This window comes from Acomys russatus, chromosome 32, assembly GCF_903995435.1.
Source record: "Acomys russatus chromosome 32, mAcoRus1.1, whole genome shotgun sequence".
NCBI lineage: Eukaryota > Metazoa > Chordata > Mammalia > Rodentia > Muridae > Acomys > Acomys russatus.
Genome location: NC_067168.1, coordinates 45015418 through 45034273, shown reverse-complemented (window position 1 = coordinate 45034273; position 18856 = coordinate 45015418). Strand labels below are relative to the sequence as shown.

The 18856-nt window shown below is 54.6% G+C and overlaps 1 protein-coding gene across 1 annotated transcript in view; it reads left to right on the top strand.

Moving 5' to 3' along the window:
• The first annotated feature begins 2408 nt into the window (after positions 1–2408).
• The window catches only part of Scn5a (sodium voltage-gated channel alpha subunit 5), an 88278-nt gene continuing 71830 nt past the window's right edge, over positions 2409–18856 (top strand). Inside the window, exon 1 of the mRNA XM_051140000.1 lies at positions 2409–2544. The gene's annotated coding sequence lies outside the window, so the exon portion shown is untranslated. The remainder of the gene's footprint in view (positions 2545–18856) is intronic.

Sequence of the window (18856 nt, the reverse complement as noted above, 5' to 3'; positions counted from 1 at the left end):
GTGGGAGGGAATGACCTTTGCTGCCTCTGACTGCTCTCTGCATATTCCTCACTCACTGAATAGGGCCTAACAAAGAGAAGGCAGGCGGCATCCTGGATCTTGTAAGATCTCTCAGTGACAGCGGTACCAAATACTCCAGGTGTCTGCTGCCCTTTCTTGCACTCTGCATCCTGTCTCAGAACCCCAGATGTGAGTTGGTTGAATCTCCAGTGGCTTTGGATTGTCATTTCTCCTTCTGCAGGCTTCACACACACGCACACGCACGCACGCACGCACACATGCATGCACACAGTTTAAATCTAGTGTATCGATGCACTGTGTAGCCCACCTCTCCTGGCTACATCTCCTGGCCCAGCACCAGGGAGAAAGGATAGAACTGTGCGGGATTAGGAGTAAGAAAGTCTCGCCTCTCACTCCTAGCACCTTTAGTTTCAGCCCTTCTTCATTCTGCAACTCTGTTTGCAAGTCTGAATCTGAATTCTGGATCCAGAGGCTGGTCGTTAAATCTCATGGAGGGTGGAACGTGGGGCGCGCTAGTCATTTGCCTCCTGCCTGATGGGTGTCTGGTCCCACGGAAGGATCTATGGGTATCTGGTCCCACGGAAGGATCTGCAACGGGACGCTGGATGCACTTCTCATTTTGACCACTAGTGGGAGCTGCTGGCCAACCTCAGGCCTGTCAGGAGCTGGAGGCCAGCGGGCCGATTGATCTGTGGTCCACCTGTCAGACCCTGCAGGCGTTCATTCATTCAGAGTCTCCTGCGTCCTGGACATCACTGTTATTGACTTTCTTATATATACTCCATATAAGGCACCAGAAACTCCTGGAGCCCCACACTCATGTCCCAAATGGATGCCACCACTGGCCCATAGCCACCTCTTCAAAATTCCAATAAAGAAGTTGCTGGGCAGAGCACGATGCCACAAGCTTTTAATCTCAGCATTTGGAAGACAAAGCCAAGCAGATTACTGTGAGCGCAAGACTAGCCTGGCCCATATAGCAAATTCCAAGCAAGCCAGAAATACATAGTGAGACCCTGTCTCAAAACAAAACAAAAAAACAAATGGCAGGTTCCAAGCCTGCTGGGGGGGCGGATGTGGGGGGGAGGGAGGGGGAGTGGTGGCACGCATGGCACACAGGCTTTCTGCCTCCCAAAACTCAGCACTTCAGCGTCCTTTGAAGGCCAGCACCAGTTTTGCCTTCCAAGATTGCTTGTTTCCTAGTGTTTCCCCGTGTGTGTGTGTTCCTGTGATAACCCTGGGCAGTGCCACTGCAAAGCGGAAGGAGCACCATCCTTTGCTGTGACCTATGGTAGTGGCCTGTCTTGTTGAAATTTAGGGAATGTGCTCCCACTGTCCCCCCGCCCCCGTCTTTCCCTATGGGTCTGCCTGGCTGTACCAGCAAATATAAATCTGTACCTATGTATGCAGTTGTCTGTCCGAGTGTACACCTGTCCGTGAAGATATCCCTGTTCGACAGTCAGTCTCCTTCAGTGTGTGACTTCTTGTTCCTCTGTGTGTCAAGCAGAAGGCTGAACATGGCTCAGGAGGGTGAGTGTGTGGAGATATTCATGTCTGTGTGGGTTTCCTAGCGTTTGTGTATTTGATACTGGGTCTGGGGGTGTATTTTGTTTCTGTCTGCACCTGTGTGTAGGCGTGTCCACATAAATATCTACAATGCATGGGTTTCTGTATTGTCATTGTGTCTCTATAGAAATGCGGCTCTAAGTGTCCCCATGTCAATGTGTCAGCGGATGTGTGTCTCTAAGTGACTCGGTGTCATTAGGTTTATCAATATGTGTTCCTCAATGTCAGTGTGTGTCGATGGTGTCTATGTCCATGTGCGGATCTGTGCGTCAGTATCTGTATCCGTCGGCATGTTTGTCAGCATAGGTGTGTGTGTGTGTGTGTTTCAGCATGGATGTCAAGTCATACCTGTGTCCACGTGGATAAACGGGATGTCCGAGTTAGGGTCCTCAAGGCAGCGAGGAGGGGCGTGTCTGTATACTCGGGCTTGGGTGATATGTGTGCTAATGTTTGTCGGTGTGTGGTGTGTGCCTGTCCAGGTCTGCGTGGGTGGCTCTCTGTGGCGAGGAGTCCGCAGGTCGGTGTGCGTCCGCGTGTCGCTCCGTCCGCGTCCGCGTGGGCGGCCGTCTCCAGCAGGGCGCGCCCGGGGTCAGAGTGGTGGGCGTGCGCCCCGCCGGGGACCGGGTGGCTCTCCCAGCGAGCCGGGCGGGCGCAGCGCCACGTGCGGAGCCCCGGGCGCGTCGCTCTGGGGCGGAGCCAGCCTGGGGCCCCGGAGCCCCAGGCCGAGCCCAGGCGGGGCCCGCCCCCGACCCCGCCCCCAGCCCGAGCCCGCGCCGCCCGCCGAGCCCGGGAGCCCGAGCCGAGCAGCGGAGCCGAGACGGCGGCGGCGCCCGTGGGATGCGGGGATCGCGCCCCGGGGGCCGCTGAGCCTGCGCCCGCTGCCCCTAGCCCTGCGCCGAGTCGAGCCCGCGCTGCGCTGCACCCACCCATCCCAGGGCGCGGGCCGGGGACCAGCAGGTGAGCGAGCGCCTCCCGTGTCCCGCAGCCCCCCGCGCCCCTGCGTCCGCCGCCGCCGCCCAACTTTCCTCCCCGATGGCCCGGAGACGCCCGGCCGGGTACCCAGCCCCCGCAGGCGCTGTCCCCGAGGGGGGAGGGGCGGGAGAGGCGCAGGTGGCCCGGACCGGGGTTCCCTAGGGCGTCGCTGGTCGCCGCGGGTCTCCTCTCGTCCCCTCTCCTTCCGGGTTCCCCGTGCGCTGTCGAGGACCGGGGGATGGGGAGCTTCGGCCCCGGCTCCTGGGCCATAGCTGGCGCACGCTCGCCGAGGGGTTGGGATTGGGACCCGGATTCCCGAGGCCGGAGACCCCAAGGTCAGAGCAGCGACAAGGCGCGCGGAGAATGTCGCTCTGGAGAGCTTGGGGGTGAAAGGGCTGAGCGGGCACTGACCAGGACTAGGGAGCAGGCCGAGTGCTCGGTTTTTTTTTCCCCCCCTGGGCCAGGGGCGTGAGGGGACCAAGGCACCGGGGCCGTGCCCTGGGTTAGACAAGATTTCTGCACCCCACGAAGGAATCTGTGCGCTCTATCGGGTCTCAGATCCATGAGTGTGCCCTGTCTCCCACCACCCTAAGATCTCGGTGCCCTGTCGTCGCCTTGAAGCAGTCGCATCTCCTCTCAACCTCTGTGAGCTCTGAGAGGGGAGAGATCAGTGGACATGGAAATTTGGGAGAATTCTTTCGCTCTCCTTGCTTTGACCTGGGCAGACCCTGAGCACCCGAATTTGAGAGGGAGGCAGCCCCGAACCTCTGTGTGATTTGATCGTCTTTGGAGGTGCCCTGAGAGGAAGTGGAGGTGCCTAGTCTTATCTGAATACTGGTGGGAACTCGTGGCGTGGCAATCGTGATGCGGAAAAATGCTAAAGTGGAGGCCCTGGCTGTAGGCAGGCCTTCCAAACACCTGTTGGAGGGCCGCTTACAACTACCAACCATAGAACTCCCTCTTGTCTCCTTAGCGACTTCAGTCTAGTGGGGCCATGAGCTCAGCATGGCCTTGGGGTTCTCAGCTGCTCCTTCCAGCAGTGACCCCAAGCACCACGCAGAAAGGCGCAGAACGGGACCACCGTGACCCCCCAGACTTTCTGTAGATTCACCACCATTCGGGACTAAGGCCCTGCAGCCCAGCCCTAAGCCACCTCTCCCCTGGCCCTGGCCCTTCCCACTTAGAATTGTCATACATGGGAGAATGAAACAGAGGTGGGACAGGCTGCTGGCCTAGAAGCAAGTTAAGAGGCAACGGGAACGTGGTACATACACTAGTTCTTTGCTAGAATGCCCAAGGTTCTGAAAAGAGCCCCGTCTTACCCTTCCACCTCACCCCTCACTACCACCACGTGCACTGAGACCCAGAGGGGTCAAGGACTTATCCAAGGTCACACAGAATCATTGGGCTGGGGAGGACACTCAGGGTAAAAAATCCCTTGGAATCTGTTCGCTGGTGGCCAGGCTGGTCTAGAACTTACTAAAGGGGTGGGAGTGGGGGTTATAAATAGAAAGAGGGGTGGCCCTCAGGTGCTAAGAATCCATTTTCAAAGCCAAATGTGGCCTGGACCCCTGTCACCCTCTGGAGTGCCGAGTCCCCGTGTGTGTGTGTGTGTGTGTGTGTGTGTGTGTGTGTGTGTGTGTGTTGGCGGTCACAGCGCCTCTGGAAGAGTTCCAGGGTTGACTCACTTGGCATGAAGAGAGAAGTGGTGGGAAGCAACAGAGTCAGATGGGCATTGGCGGGGCATGGGGGGGGGTGTAGGGGAGGCTGGTGCCCAGGCAGCCCACAAAGGAGAACCCTAGGGGCAACCTGGAGCAGTCACAGGAGAGGCATTCCTTCCTGTCAGTCCTTGAGGAAGCTTTCGGGGGTGGGGGGAAGTGGGCAGTGACAGAGGTATCTCCCCCCAAAGAAAGAGGTCATGACTTCAACCAAGAGAGTCAAGAGCATTGTTCTAGCATAGGTAACCTTCCACCTGGGTTTTGAAGTTTAAGCAGGAGTTTTCCAGGTGATTGTAGTGTAGTTTTTGCCCTCACCGATCAATCAAAACAAAATAGGGATGAAACAGCAGTTAGCTGAGTGATCTGTTGGGTCCCATGATGGGGGGCGGAGGGGAGCCAAGGCCCCGATCACAGGAGGTGGGGGTCGGCATTTGCAAGCTCTTCTTGTGGATTGGGGATGTATCCTGAGTAACCGGCACTGAGTGCTTCCTGTTGACCAGACCAGGCGCTTCATGGGGCTCATGGCCTAGAGTGTCCCACATCAGCCCAAGAGTAGAGACCTCAGTCACAACCATTTTACAGATGATGAAGCTAAAGGCCCAGAAGAAAGGGAAAAAAAAAAAAAAAAAAAAAAAAAAAAAAAAACAGCTGGGTCACTGGCACATCTTCTCCCTAGTGATCAGATTCTGCTGTGCCACCTCCCTGTGCAGACTTAGAAAGTCCTTCAGCTGAAAGAGTGTCACTAGGCAGGCTACTGGTGACACCCAGTGGTGTCCTTCCCTGAGAAACCTTCCACTCTGCCACCCCCTGCCTTCCAGGGGACCCAGAGGGACCTACCCCTTACCCTATATACACAGTGAGGGGCATATGGGTGGACAAGCTTGATCTCAGCGGGGCAGCTCCAATTGAGCATTAGAGGGTAGGATCCAGGAAGGAAGCTTTCAGGAGACCCGAGCTGCAGGTAGGCACTTCAGAAGGGCAGCAGAGAGAGAGAGAGAGGCTGGTCAGAGCCAGGGCTGCCTGGCCACCAGAACATCACTAGGGAAGCAGCACATTAAAAAAAAAAAAAAAATCTGCTTGAGACTCCGCCCCCAGGCATGCTAATTCTCCCCACTCTGGGGTGGAGCAAGCAGCATCCTTCTGAAAATAGAACACAGGTGATTCTGATGGCGTTAGAGGGCAAGGCTGGAGCCAGATGCTCAGAGACCCTGATCAGTCGAGGCAGAAAGGAAGCCAGGAGCAGAGATGGCACCAGCTAGAGGCTGAGAGGGCCCCTCCCCCAGGAAAGGGAAATCCCCCATTTCTGCTGATAGATTTTTAGAAGGTACCTTCTGCGCCTGTTCATGGACAGATGAGCAAGAATGAATAATTTAGAGAGAAGTGCCCATTAGATCAAGCCACAACGAGGGTGCCAGTGACCTCGGCAAGAGGAACGGCACTCTGTAAGCCCACGGGTTGTGGTGCCCTGCGTGGCTAGATTCTGGTGAATGAACACACTAGGGGTGCAAGCTGGTTGGGAGTGGGTTGAAGGCATGAGTGGGTGGCTATGATGTGGGGAAGCACAGGTAGAGACAGACGTACTTTGAAGGGTCTGAGGGAGACGGGGGGAGCACATGAGGGGCGGGTTTGGTTTTAGGTAGAACCCAAGTAGAGACTATAGGCTAGGTGGTCCTGCAGTGCATCATGGGCAAGGGCTCATGGAAGACATCTCAAGTAAAGGACTGGACATCTGTGGCTCAACACCGCACCGGAGAGGTGCACGCGTCACAGTTTGCGTACGGGGCCAGTCAGGGAGGCCAGGGTAGGGTGCCTTCTGTGAGGAGCATGAGAGTGGGAACTGGTTCTTGCCTCTGCATGGAGAATGAGTGGCCCTTTCCCTAGGATTACACCCAAAGCTGTCTTGGGACACAGGATGGGCTTGCCTAGAGCGGTTGTCCAAGGTGACAGAATTTGGAGAAAAGGGCCTGGATTCAAAGTCCCACCGCTAAGGGGTGGAGAGAGAAGAGAAGGCACAGAGGCTGGACATTTTGGACGATGCCACACCTTCTGCCAGGCCAAGCTAATCTCCCACAGAGTTCAGAGGCAGTAGAGTCCAGCCTGGAGGGTGGGGTAGGGAACCAGAGAGGACTTTAAGCAGCTGTATGCTGTGGAAGGTTTTAGGTAGCCAAGCAAGACAGGTACAGTACTGAAGTTTGCATGGTCACGGGGGGGGGGGGGGGGGGGGGGGGGAGATGACGTCACAAAACACATTGAGGATAAGGATAGGTGGCAGCAAGTACCATGAAAGGATGAGGCAGGATTCCTAGTGAGAGATGGTGCATCCATGTAGCCTGGCTGACCAGGGAACATCTGAGGAGGCAGCTGGTCTAGGGCCTAAATAACAGGAAAGAGGTAGGGAGAGGAAACTGTGTGCAAAGGCCCTGGGGCAGAAGGCAGCTCAGTGGAGGCCCGCCATGGCTGAGCAGAGGGCATGGGGTGGGAATGGAGAGATACCACACCCCCTCACTGGACTGCCCCCTCTGTGCGCCCACACCACTCTCCTTGGGCTGGCGCTGGCAGCAGTTCCTGGGAATGAAGCTATTTTTAGATACGACTTGCCTCTCCTGTGGGGCTAGAACATACCGTGTCTTTTAAAGATGGTCAATATGTGCTGGCACTATTTATAGAGACCCCCCCGACCCCCCCGTGTCAAGCCCTGGGGCCTAGGACCCCTCCCCTCCCCGACTTGCTAACCTTAGGGACATTAGTGTAGATTTGTTAATCCACTCCTCCGCTTTTGTTTTCTACTCTCGAGGGGCAGACAGAGACACTGAGGAGCCTTGGAGCCTCCCCAAGACCACCTCCTGGGCCAGGACAGGTAGAAGACAAGCTTGCCATGGTGGTTGCTCAGTGTAGAGCAACAGAAAGCCTGGCTGGAGGGTGCGGGCCTGGAGGGTGCAGGCCTGGAGGAGGCGGAGGGCTGGCTGGGCTTGGGTCTCCTGGACTGTAGTCGGGGTTGGTCGGTAGGGAGAAAATGTTTATGCTCTAGGCCTGAGTCTTTTTTCTCCTTCAGTGCCTTCTCATTAAGTCTCCCAGGGAGGCAGTGGAAAGTGGAGTCCCCTCCCCCCCAGGGGTATCTGCTGATGGCACGGATGGAGCTGGTCTTACGATGTCTGTGCAGCCCTAGCTTTCTCTCTTGCTCACTCAGGGAGCTCTGTGTACTGAGTACGGAGGGCTGCTCTCACACCCATGGCCACCCTGGGGGCTCAGGGACACACAGGCAGGCCGTTAGCCAGTCAACACCTTGGTCCTGAATGGCACTAGAAGGCCTCATCCTAGATGGGAAAGGTAGAAAACGCCTCTCTGGCAGGGCTGGATTCTTGGAAAGACCTGGCTTTGGAGCTACTTTCTTCAAAGAGATTATAAGGCAGGGAGAGGCCACCTGACAGCTTAGGTGCCAGAGCAGTTTGTAGACTGCACCCGAGGCAGGAGGAGTGGGGGCGGGGGCGGGGGTGGTATCCTGCCGTGGGTTGGACCAGCCTGGACAATTAGCCCATCCTGCCTGGCATTAGAGCCCAGCCTTGTTGATGCAGGCTAGGGAGCCAGGCAACCCCCTTGAGCTACCCAGAGGAAGAAGCCCAGCCCAGCCTATTCCTTTCCTGGCCAAAGCCCCACCCAGGGGTCACTGGTTGGCAGGGCTGAAGGACCCAGGCCTACCCTCACAGCCTCAGGCGCCCAGCGCCTTCCCCGCCGCTGCTCTTGGGTCGGATGCTGCACAGACTGTCAGTTAAATAAAGCGACAGCTAGTTGCCAACAGCGCTGGAAACCCAGGGAAAGCCCCCACTCGCTTACTGAGCCTGAGTGCCGATTAGATGTGTAATTGCTGAGCTTCCGTTTCAGAATCTGTCCGAGGCAAGGAGACAGAGAGACAGAGAGAGAGAGAGAGAGAGAGAGAGAGAGAGAGAGAGAGAGAGAGAGGAAATCAAACCTCACTAAGGAGCCTCCTACCATTCCCAGAGAGAGTGGCCACCAGGCGCCTTCATCTTTTTCATGGATCTAAGGATTCATGCCCACATGGGTCACTCCTAGCCACTATATGCAGGTAGTGTAAAGTATACCACCTGACAAGGGCTTGTCTAAAACAGCCCACACATATCTATGATGGTCTGTAAGAGGCTAAATGAATTGACATGGTGGGCACTTAGCAGTGACCGAAAGGGGCAGAGGTGGGGACCTTCGCTATCTCCGTTGGGGGCATCTGTCAATACTTACCCAGGTGTACACTTTCTGAATATGTTTCCTTGAGTTTAAATTCTACTTCAGTTGCAAAGTGCATTAAAAGAGAGTCACGTGTTTGGCTATAGGGTGTCCTGGCTGCCTTTGTGGGTTAGTTCATCTCCCTCTGGGCAGTAAGAGACTCCAGAGGGAGAGCCTCTCAGGTTTCCCTGGGGACATGTAGAGCTCCTTCAATGCAAACAGTAGGTGCCCCATAAATGCCTAGGTTGCCATAGCATCCACACACAGTTCCCGCGTGAAGGCTTTTTCAGCTAAGGTATCAGAAAGATGAGTTGGGAAGGAACTGAACCTAGGCAGAGTCGGGATGCTGGCAGCTGGCTCCTCGCCTGTGCACTCTGAGGGTCTGCGGGAGTCCGAGCAGGGGCCACTGTGTTTGGGTACAGCTCAGAGGCTGGGGTAGATGCGCCTCTCTGTGACTAAGCCAGTCCTCTAACCCTGTGCCTTTGTGGTCACAGGGTGTTAGCCCTGGAGAGGCAGGACTGGGAAATGTTGGGCCCTTGGAGAATAGCGCACCGACACCTGTCATATTAGAGATCTGTGTGCATGGGCCTCTGAGAAGGCTCACGAGAAAGGCTGGGCGTGGGGCCGGGGGGAGGGCGCTCTGTTCACTGTGTACTGCAGTGTGCGTGTGTTTGGGGGGGGGATCCTGGAGATTCTGCGGCTCCCCTGACCTAGCATCTTGACTGCCAAGCAGTTTGGCTGAGTGCAGGAGCCATTGCCCCATGCTTGCTGTGGGGGAGGGGAGAGAGAAGAAGGCAAGGTTTAGGAGGAGAGCTCCTGGTTTGTCTTTGGCAGGTGGGTGAATCCAAGGTGGGACCAGATAAGCCAGGCTCCGCCCCAGCTCCCAGCCCTGGACAGACGTAGGGGACCCCGTTTCTATCCCTGCCTGGGGAGTTGCTTCTGCAGAGCTAAAGCTGATAGGGTTTTCCTGTCAGCGGAATTAGCCGGGTGTTGGAATAAATGAGATGCAAATGTGTGTAAATGAGGGCATCCCCAGAAGCTGGGGTGGCCATGGTCTCCTCAGGAGGGAGGGCGTGATTGGACAGGACTTCCCTGAGATCTCTGAAGGCGGGGCCAGCGCCTCAGACGTGCCCTGCTCTTCCTTGTGCCTTGGATCAGAAGGGGTTAACGCCTCTGCCGAAGCCTCAAAGGAGTGGAGCCAGCAGGGAGCAGGTTAGCAGAGGCTCGGGTGCAAGGACATGTCAATGTGCCTTTGATCTGGGAACAGGGACCTCTCAATGCAGAGGCCAGGGCACCAGCTGGCACCCCCGTGGAGCCTTTGTCCAAGCAGTCACCCCAGAGAGCTGGGGCTGTACAGATAATTGCCTGGGCGGGAGGGATGAAGTGAACTTGCTGTTGGCCCCTCCCCCACTACCCCAACCTGTGGCTTTAGCCTCCGTGGCCACCAACAATCATTGCCAGAAACCAGGTGGCCACTTTCTGGTCTTTTTTTTTTTCAACCCCTGCTGTTTGCCATGCCTAGTCCAGAGACCAGTCTGAGGCAGGATGCCAAAGCAGGTGGGGCCTTGTAGATGCTGGTTGCTAAGCTGTGCTGTCCAATAGAAAATAGCAGGATCCCTGAATGCCATTCAGGAATTTGGGGGTCTTTAGTAGTTATATATAAATTTTTTTTTTAAGTAAAAAAGTTGCCAGGCAGTGGTGTGCACGCCTTTAATCCCAGCAGAGGCAGGCGGATCGCTGTGAATTCAAGGCCAGCCTGGTCTGCAAAGTGAGTCCAGGACAGTCAAGGCTACACAGAGAAACCCTGTCTCAAAAAAACACAAAACAAATAAATAAATAAGTTATTTTAACATCTTCCTTTTGATCCAGCATTTTATCAAGTTAAATATTATACATTTAACTGTATCAACATTAGAAATGATTAATGGGTTGGCCAGCATTCTTTATCTCCTTCTAAGCCTGCACAGTGGGTCACACACAGCTTGTCTGTCCTCAGCCCTCAGAGCCAAACGCAGCGGGTAAGTGACTCTTGGAGGATGCCAGAACTGAGAGGAAAACTGCCAAAGGATCACCTCTGTCAGGGGATGTGCCAACGTTGGGCACAGGCAGAAACTGGCCGAGTCTCCTTAGGACCATCTGCCCAGATTCCTAGGGGTGAACCAGCCCACCTTCAAACAGGGTGTTCACAGACAGCCATGCCCCTTCCTCAGCTCTGGCCGCAGAGGAAAGAGACAGGTAGTGCAGTGGTTAGGGTCTTTCTAAAGTCTGAGCTTCAGATTTCTCACCTAGAAAGAAAGGATAACACCCATCATGGGATTGTAGCAAGGCTAAAATACCATGATCCAAAACAGTACTTGTAGACACCAGTGTGCACGCGCATGCACACCTATCCAGTGTCAGGCTTATACAAAACATTAAACAATGCTGGCATGGTGCTTAGCTCCATGTCCATGCCCAAAAAGCTGCCAGAGTCACAGTGTGGCTTCATTACTGGACAGCATTTACCCATGCATTTGTTCCTTCAGCCGTCCAGTTCACTCCACTCTGCTTGGCGAGCTCATGTTGAAGGGGTCCAGGGCGGGGTGGGGTAGGGGGGATGTGGAAATGAATTCTCTGCCAGGGTGTACCGGGGACTTAAAAGGAAAGAGACATGCAGACAGGGTGGCCCAGTGTGGAAAGAGGCTCTCTGAGCTGGGTCGCCATAAGAAAAACAATGTGGTTACGTGTGCTGCGTAACAGCGTTCCCAACAGCGACGGGCCACACAGAGGACCACGGTCTCTGGAGATTCTGAGGGAACTGAAAATTACCTACCACCCAGTTAGTGACGCTGTAGTCATCCAAGCATCTCAGTGCAGGGCTGTGTGTGTGTGTGTGTGTGTGTGTTGCTGTGGAAGCACACCTATATTGTGAGCATAAAACATATGTGCAGTTGTGTATAGTGTGATTCCTGGCAAGAGTAAGCAATCATGTTATTAGCTTTTGTACCTTAAATGTTTTCATTTATTTATCTGTGTGGGTATGAACCGGTGTGAGGTCATGCCTCATGGAGCCCATGGAGACCAGACCAGGCTATCATCAAATCTCCTAGAGCTGGAATGAGAGACAGCTGTGAGCTACCCAGTATGGGTGTTGGGAACCAAACTTGGGTCCTCTGCAAGAACAGCCCATGCCCTCAACCACTGCGCCGTCTCTGCAGACCTGCTTTGTGTACTTTCCGCGCTGTGCTTTTATTGCTATTATAGAGTGAACTCGTGCTTGGGAAAAGCAGGCAGCTGCCTCACATGGTCCATGTGTGTCACCTCTCCAGACGGCATTGAGGCTGCATTGAGTTTAGGGGTGTTCCGCTCAGGGAACTGTGTGTGGTGTCGCAAGTCGTTGTCGTGGGGGAAAGTGGCCGGCATAGGTTTGTGTAAATACACGCTCATGTTCAAAGGACAAAGCTGCCAAATGATGTAATTCTTATGGCTTCTCAGGATTAAATGACACATGGTAATGACAGCAAAGCCCAGGATGACAACAGCAGCTAGAGATCACTTCGTTTGTGCTGGCCTGAGATCTGGGAAAGCAGCGGCAACATAGTTACATACTTCAGAACAGCCCTTGGAAACAGGAGAACTCCCCCCCTCCCCCCCCTTCTCTCTCCCTCCCTCTCTCCCCCTCCTTCCCTCCCTCTCTCTCCTCCCCTCTCTCTTCCCCCTTCTCTCTCCCTCCCTCCCTCCCTCTATCTCTTCCCCATCTCTCTCCCCCATCTCTCTCCCTCCCTCTCTCCCCCTCCCTCCCCCCTCTCTCTCCCCCCTTCCTCCTTCTCCCTCCTTCCCTCCCTCCCTCCCTCCCTCTATCTCTCCCCCCATCTCTCTCCCCCCTCTCTCCCTCCCTCTCCCTCCCTCCTTCCCTTCTTTTCCTCTTCCTCTTGATTTTTTGAGCCGTGGTCTCGCTATGTCACCATGTAGCTCTGGCCATCCTGGAACTCGCTATGTAGATGAGGCTAGCCTCAAACTCAACAGAGATCTTCTTGCCTCGGCTCCCAAGTGCTGGAATTAAAGGCGCACTACCACACTGGGTCTCCAGGACTGGTTGACCCACCCTAGGCAAGCAGGCGGCAGGGCCCAGTTTCACCTGTGTGGGCTGGCTTCCAAGCTACAACCCTAGCCACTTCCTCATCCAATATCAGAACAAGAAATCCCCAAGAGAGGGGCGTTGGGGGAGGGGAGCCACGGAAGAGGAGGCAGAGATGGGTGGGGGGAGGGCAGAGGTTCTCTGGACATGGTCAGTTCCTCATTACTAGTCTCAGCAAGTCTGGATAGGAGAATGCCCTTTTGGGTCAGTGTGGAGTTGGCTGGTGGAGTCTTCTTCCCATCTGACCACCACCAGTTGATTTGAGAAACTGAGGTCTGAGGAAGAAAAGTAGCCTCTGAAGCCATTGCGCAAGGCCATGCAGAATGGGTACCAAATCGGTCTTATGGAAAATTGCTAGGAGTGAGCTGAAGTGTTTTTTAGTATGTTCTCCTGAATGAAGAAACCGCGTCGCCTGATGCATGCATGCATGCATGCATGGGCCACAACTCTTGGGCGGGGGTTGTCACAGGCGACGCCCAGTGGACAAAGAACATCCCACTTGACATGCACCATTAACCTGAGTGGAAAGCAAATGACCGGATGGTACATGAAGTGCCCTGGCCTCTCTCCCTGACGTTACAGCATCTTCCCATAGACTTCTTTAGCACCTAAGGGCAGGCCCATTGGGAGTTCAGACCCTGAAAGGAGGAACCTGGCTGGGAAGGATGGGTGCCAGGGTGGTGGGTCACCCAGCCAGAGGTCACGGGCCTGCCAAGCAGGAGAAAGAGTGCAAGACAGGAAGCCGGCAGAGATTTCCTAGGAAGCCTGGGAGCCGCTGTCCACAGAGGGCTGTGCATAAATTTACATGGCAAAGAATCATCTTTTGCATGCTGGGTTCCAGAGACTCTGATTCCACGGCGACCAAAATGCCAGACATGATTCAGGCAGGAGGCGGGAGTCAGGCTCTGGGATTGAAGTAAGGAGGGGGGGGCTGCCTCCTTCCTCAACCCTCCGTGGTCATCCTGAGAGTTTGCTGCTGAAGCCAGCCAAGTCCTGCACAAACCAGGACAGGTTAAGCCACCTGACACTGGTCCCTACCCTGAGGGCAGGGGACAGTACCCACGGCTGCATTCTTAAGTTATGTCTTTGGCCACTGGCGTGAGCCACATCTCCTCACGAGGCTTCAGGAAGGCCCGCGTGGTGGCAGTATGCAGTGTTTATGCCCCACGGTATCTCCATGTGACTGTCACACAGGCTAGCCCTGCCCTCAGTCGAGAGAGAGAGAGAGAGACAGATAGACAGACAGACAGACAGAGACACAGAGAGAGAGACAGACAGAGAGAGAGAGAGAGACGGGGGGCGGGGGAGGTTGGGGGGGAGGCCAACTGGGGAAAACAGATTTATCCCCAGAAACTGCTAGTGACCCTTGTGTGTGGATGAGGAAGGGCTGCCACACAGGACACAGGCAGCTGCTTGGGAGTGTCTGTCCTAGGAGGAGAGAGCCGTGGCCATGTGAGGACACGGCCATTGGACTGATTAATGTGCTTGCTGCCATGACGGTGGCTAACAAAACACGCAACCTAAGGAAGGAAGGGTTCTGTTGGCTCACAGTTCAAGGGACACAGCCCATTATAGAGGGGATAGCTCTGCGACAGGCAGAAGCAAGAGGTCACTGGTCACATTGCATCCGCAGTCAGGAAGCGGGGTGGGTGGGGGTGGGGTGGAGGGGTACACTGGTGCTCTGCGCACACGCATGTGCGCACCTCTCTCCTTTTATCCAGTCTGGAGCTTCATTCCCCCCGGTGCCCCTAGCGTTCAGGGTGGGCCTTCCTGCCTCAGCCACTTAAGTATAGAACAACTCTCACAAGTATTCTCAGGGACTTGTCTGCTGGGTGATTCTAAATGCTGTCAAGTTAACCACCTCAGCTACTATCCAAGCAGGGGTTAGGCCTATCCCAGGCTACGATACTGGGAATAGGGGCAGAAACACTGGGTGAAGGTGGAAGGCATATGGCCAGGATGGGTGCTGGTATGAACTAGTTTGGAGGAGGCAGAACCGTTTGCTCCCACTAGCTCCAGAGCCAGTGGAACTTAGGGAGACATGTGCCCAGTGACTTGAGTTGGAGGGATGGAGTCTGGATGGAGTAGACTCTCATGGGAGGGGGCTTCTAGGATAGGGGAGACTGCCCTAGGCAGAGGGGGCAGCTGAAAGAAGCCATCCTGGCCTCCACAGCATCTGGAGGGCCAGCGCTAAGAAAGGCGCCAACCGAGGGCTTAACTGGAGCAGGGGTGTGACATGCCGACCTGTCCTCCTGTGTGGTAGAGACTGTCACCTTGAGACCAAACCCTCCATAACCTCCCAGCATAGGGAGATGGACGGTAGAGGCTTGCTTGGCTGTGTTCCCTTTCTGCCTTCCACAGCCACGGACGCCCCCTCCCTCCACCCCCGCACTCTCAGCACACTCAGACCCATGCTGGAGCCCACCACATCCTGGCAGCCTGTAATCCTGCAGCTGGGCTACACCAGGCACTACACTGAGTGGCGCTGAGCTGCTGCAGGAAGGGCAGGGCCCCAGCCAGGTGCAGGCTGGAGAACAAGAGAGAAAACCGATCCTGCCTGCGCACCACACCGGGAGTATCCCAGGACACAAAGGCCACTCTTGGCTGGTTTACTTTGGAACCTGAGGCAGCGAAGTGTCATCTGGAGTCTAGTTTCAGACAGACCTCTGGCACCAGGGGCTCCCAGGATGTGGGTGCTATCCTGCCTTGGGATCCAAAACCCTGTAACTTGGCCAGACTTGGGGTGGAGGGGGCAAGGAGGTGTGGTCCTTTAACCTAGGGCTGTTTCTGAGGTTCCTTGAATTCCCCAAAAGCGCTCTATCTCACTCTGGAACCCAGTAAGACTCAGAGCAGAATCTGCCAGGTTCGAGGGTGGGCGAGGCTGGGGTCTCCAGGCTAGGCTTCTCTCTTAAAGAGTCAGCTGTGTTGATCTCCAGTCCTGCCCAGGGATGCCCCAATGTCCCACTGAGCCTGGGAGAGGGTGACAGCCACCGCAGTGCATCATGGGAAAGGCATCAAAGAATCCAGGAAGGACTTAGAGGGTCCTCCTGCCAACAGCTAAGGAAGATGGGCCCCAGGGCCAGCAACTGAGCAGGATTGAGCCAGAGTCTGGGAGTTCTCCACCGGTTGAGAGAAGCCTGTCCCAGCATCTGTCTTCAAGATGAAATGTGTAGCATTAAAAGGAAAATCAATTGTATTGAATACAGCTGTTGGGACACTTAAAAACCGAATTTCGGTAGTATGTGGGCCTCTCTTAATGTCCTCAATGGGATCGTGCAGGTGCTGGACGCACTATGACGTCGACAGTGTGGGCAGCGATAATATCTGAGGTACCCACAGCTGCCATGGTGGGCAGGGATGTGGAGACCGAGTCCCTGGGTCTTTGAGTCATAGCTGTTAACACTGCCTTCGCAGGTGAGGGAAATCCCCCATTGAGTTCATGAGGAGATACCATCTCTCCTCCCATAATGGTTTCCCGTCTCTCCAAGAACCCCCAAACTCTATAAACAGGCACACCTCACGGTGTGGCTGCCTGTGATGTTGGTGTCTGGAGGGGCACATGAAAGTGAGGTGGGTGCTGGTTAGCACAGATGTTCAGGGTGTGAAAATGCACCCACCTGTGCATGAGGATTGCATGAATCCTCGGTTTCAGTTCACACTGCAAACTCGTCTTTACTGAGACAGATGCATGTGCGGGGTGCAGGCTTGTACACACACGCTCCTGCCAGTGTGTACACATCCCTGGGCATCCACGTGTCTCTAGAGCCCTTGCAGGCGTGTGGACACAGATGGATACCACAATCCATAGAACACTATTTTTAGCAAAAAAAAATCCCAAGCTAAGGGGTGGCTTCCCGATTTACAGATGGAGCAATTGCTCACTGTGGAGAGGGTTGCCCCAGTGTCCTCCCAACTGGGCTTTTTTTTTGGGGAGGGGGGTTGGTTTTTTTTTTTTTTTTTTACATGAAGTGAATAATGCCTTTATTGTTTTGCAAGCTCATCATAGCAGATTCAAGCAATATGGGAAGGTGCAAAGAAAAAAAGTTTAAAATGACCCAAATTCTCCTCAGCTAGGGAGAAGAAAAATCACCATTCATGTTTGGTGATAAGTGTTTCAGAAAATGCCTTCTGCTCAGTCAGAGGTGGAGGCTAGACACGGAAAGGCTCTTACGAAGTAGGGACCTACTCTCTCACCTGCTATTTTTAACAAAGATGGTCCTTTAGCGTCCTGTGAGTCAAACAAGCAGCTCAGAAGGATGGGGCAGCTGTAAGGGGAATCTCTGCCTTCCTGCTTCATTTTATACTGTGCTTGGCTAGGGGAGTGGCACACACACTCACACATGCATGTGCACTCACACACACAAACTCACTCATACCAGGTAGGGGTGGTACATGCCTTTAATGCCAGCCCTCAGGAGACAGCAGCAAGTGGATCTCTATGAGTTCAAGACCAGCCTGGTCTACAGAGCAAATTCCAGGACAGCCAAAGAAACCTTGTCTCAAAAAACAACAATATCTCTCTCTCTCTCTCTCTCTCTCTCTCTCTCTCTCTCTCTCTCTCTCTCTCTCTCTCTTTCATGTTCATGTTTGTGTGTGTGTGTCACAGTGCAGAGGCACGTGTGTGCCAGTATGTGGAGGTCAAAGGTCACCCTGCAGTGCTTTTCCTCAGGAGCTGTCCAACTTGCCTTCTGAGGTAGGGTCCCTCACTAAGACTTGGGACTAGCATGACTGCCTAGCAGACTCCAGGGATCTTCCCGACTCTGCGACCCTGCACTAAGATCACAGGCAGGCACTACCTTATAAAGCTTTTCAACCAATATCTTCACACTTAACCAACTGAGGCATCTCTCCAGGCCCTAGAGGTACCCTCTCTGTGTTTTTTCATTTTATTACATTTATAGTCTCATGAGTTCTTCCGTGTGTGTGTGTGTGTGTGTGTGTGTGTGTGTGTGTGTGTGTGTGTGTGCATGTATTGCCACAACAAACATGGAGATCAAAAAACAACTACCGGGAGTGAGTTTCTGCTTCCACCAACGTTGTGGGGCTCCAAGGACTGAGCTCTGGTCATCACTAGGGTTGGTAGTGAGGGCCTTGCCCACTGAACCGTCCCAGCAGCCCTTTTGAGGCTGTGTTGTGTCTGATCACTCGCTACCTGCAACCCAGGTTGGCTGCCTGCAACCCATGGTGCTCACGGCCCCCTGAATCCGGGTCCTTGTTGGCCCTGTGCTGGCGTGGGTGCCACAGAAGCCCATAGGGGTCATTGGTGGCATGCTCCACAGGAGTGAGATCAGGGCAAAGCCCTGGCTGACAGGAAGGGAGCGTGTCCCTGGCAGATAGCTCCAGCAGGTGTCCAGTCTGCCTTCTTGAGCTGGTGCCCAGCCATTCCCGGGTTTGGTGTGGTAATTAGCAGTGCTTGGTGTCATAGTCAGGAGCCCTCTGGCCACATCCTGTTTTGGTGAGCAAGTCAGGAATGCATTCTTCTGCCTTGCTGTCATAGACAGAGTGTGTTCGCACCAGGTTCTGAGTCTTTTGAGGCCGCCAGGGGCCACATTCTCTCTGTTTGACGTCACACATGTGTGCCTGTTGGGTATTCTCTTCGGTGTGGTCACCGTCTTCTGGTGCTGCTGTCCCCTAGAGATTGGCATTTGTTTGCCCCCTTTCATCAGGGAAGAGGGGACAGTGTGATGAGCCAGAGAAACACCCGTCACATTTCTCATCTTTAGAGTCAGTCTAGTTGGGCATGGCACTGCACCCAGGGCATTCCTATGAGATACTCAGCAGGAGGTCTACGCAGCTGTGCATACTGGAGTGCCAACATCTGGGTGCCAACTCCCGTGTTCCTGCCCAGCTGTTTCCGAAAACCCACAGGGTTTTCCTGGGTCCCTTGGGGCAAACACAGATGCCCTCCTGAGTTGCTGCCTCCTGTGCCCCAGGCTTGATTGACATCATCTCTCATGAGAGCATAGGAGTTGTGGGTGACTGGACACCGCCCAGCCTGGGAATGGTCCCTGGAGAGGGGAGAATAGGACCTGGTCCCTTGCAGGGCCAATTCCTGACATAGGCATGCTTTGCCTTTTTTGGGTGGGGGTGTGGGGGGGGCGGGAAGAGATGCATTCTGTCAGGATCTGGGATAAAACAAATGACATCCCTGTCCACTGGAGCCCAGGGAGCTGGGTGGAAATGTCCTAAAGGAAGTCAGTGGAAGTATTTTCTTTGGTGCAGAGTG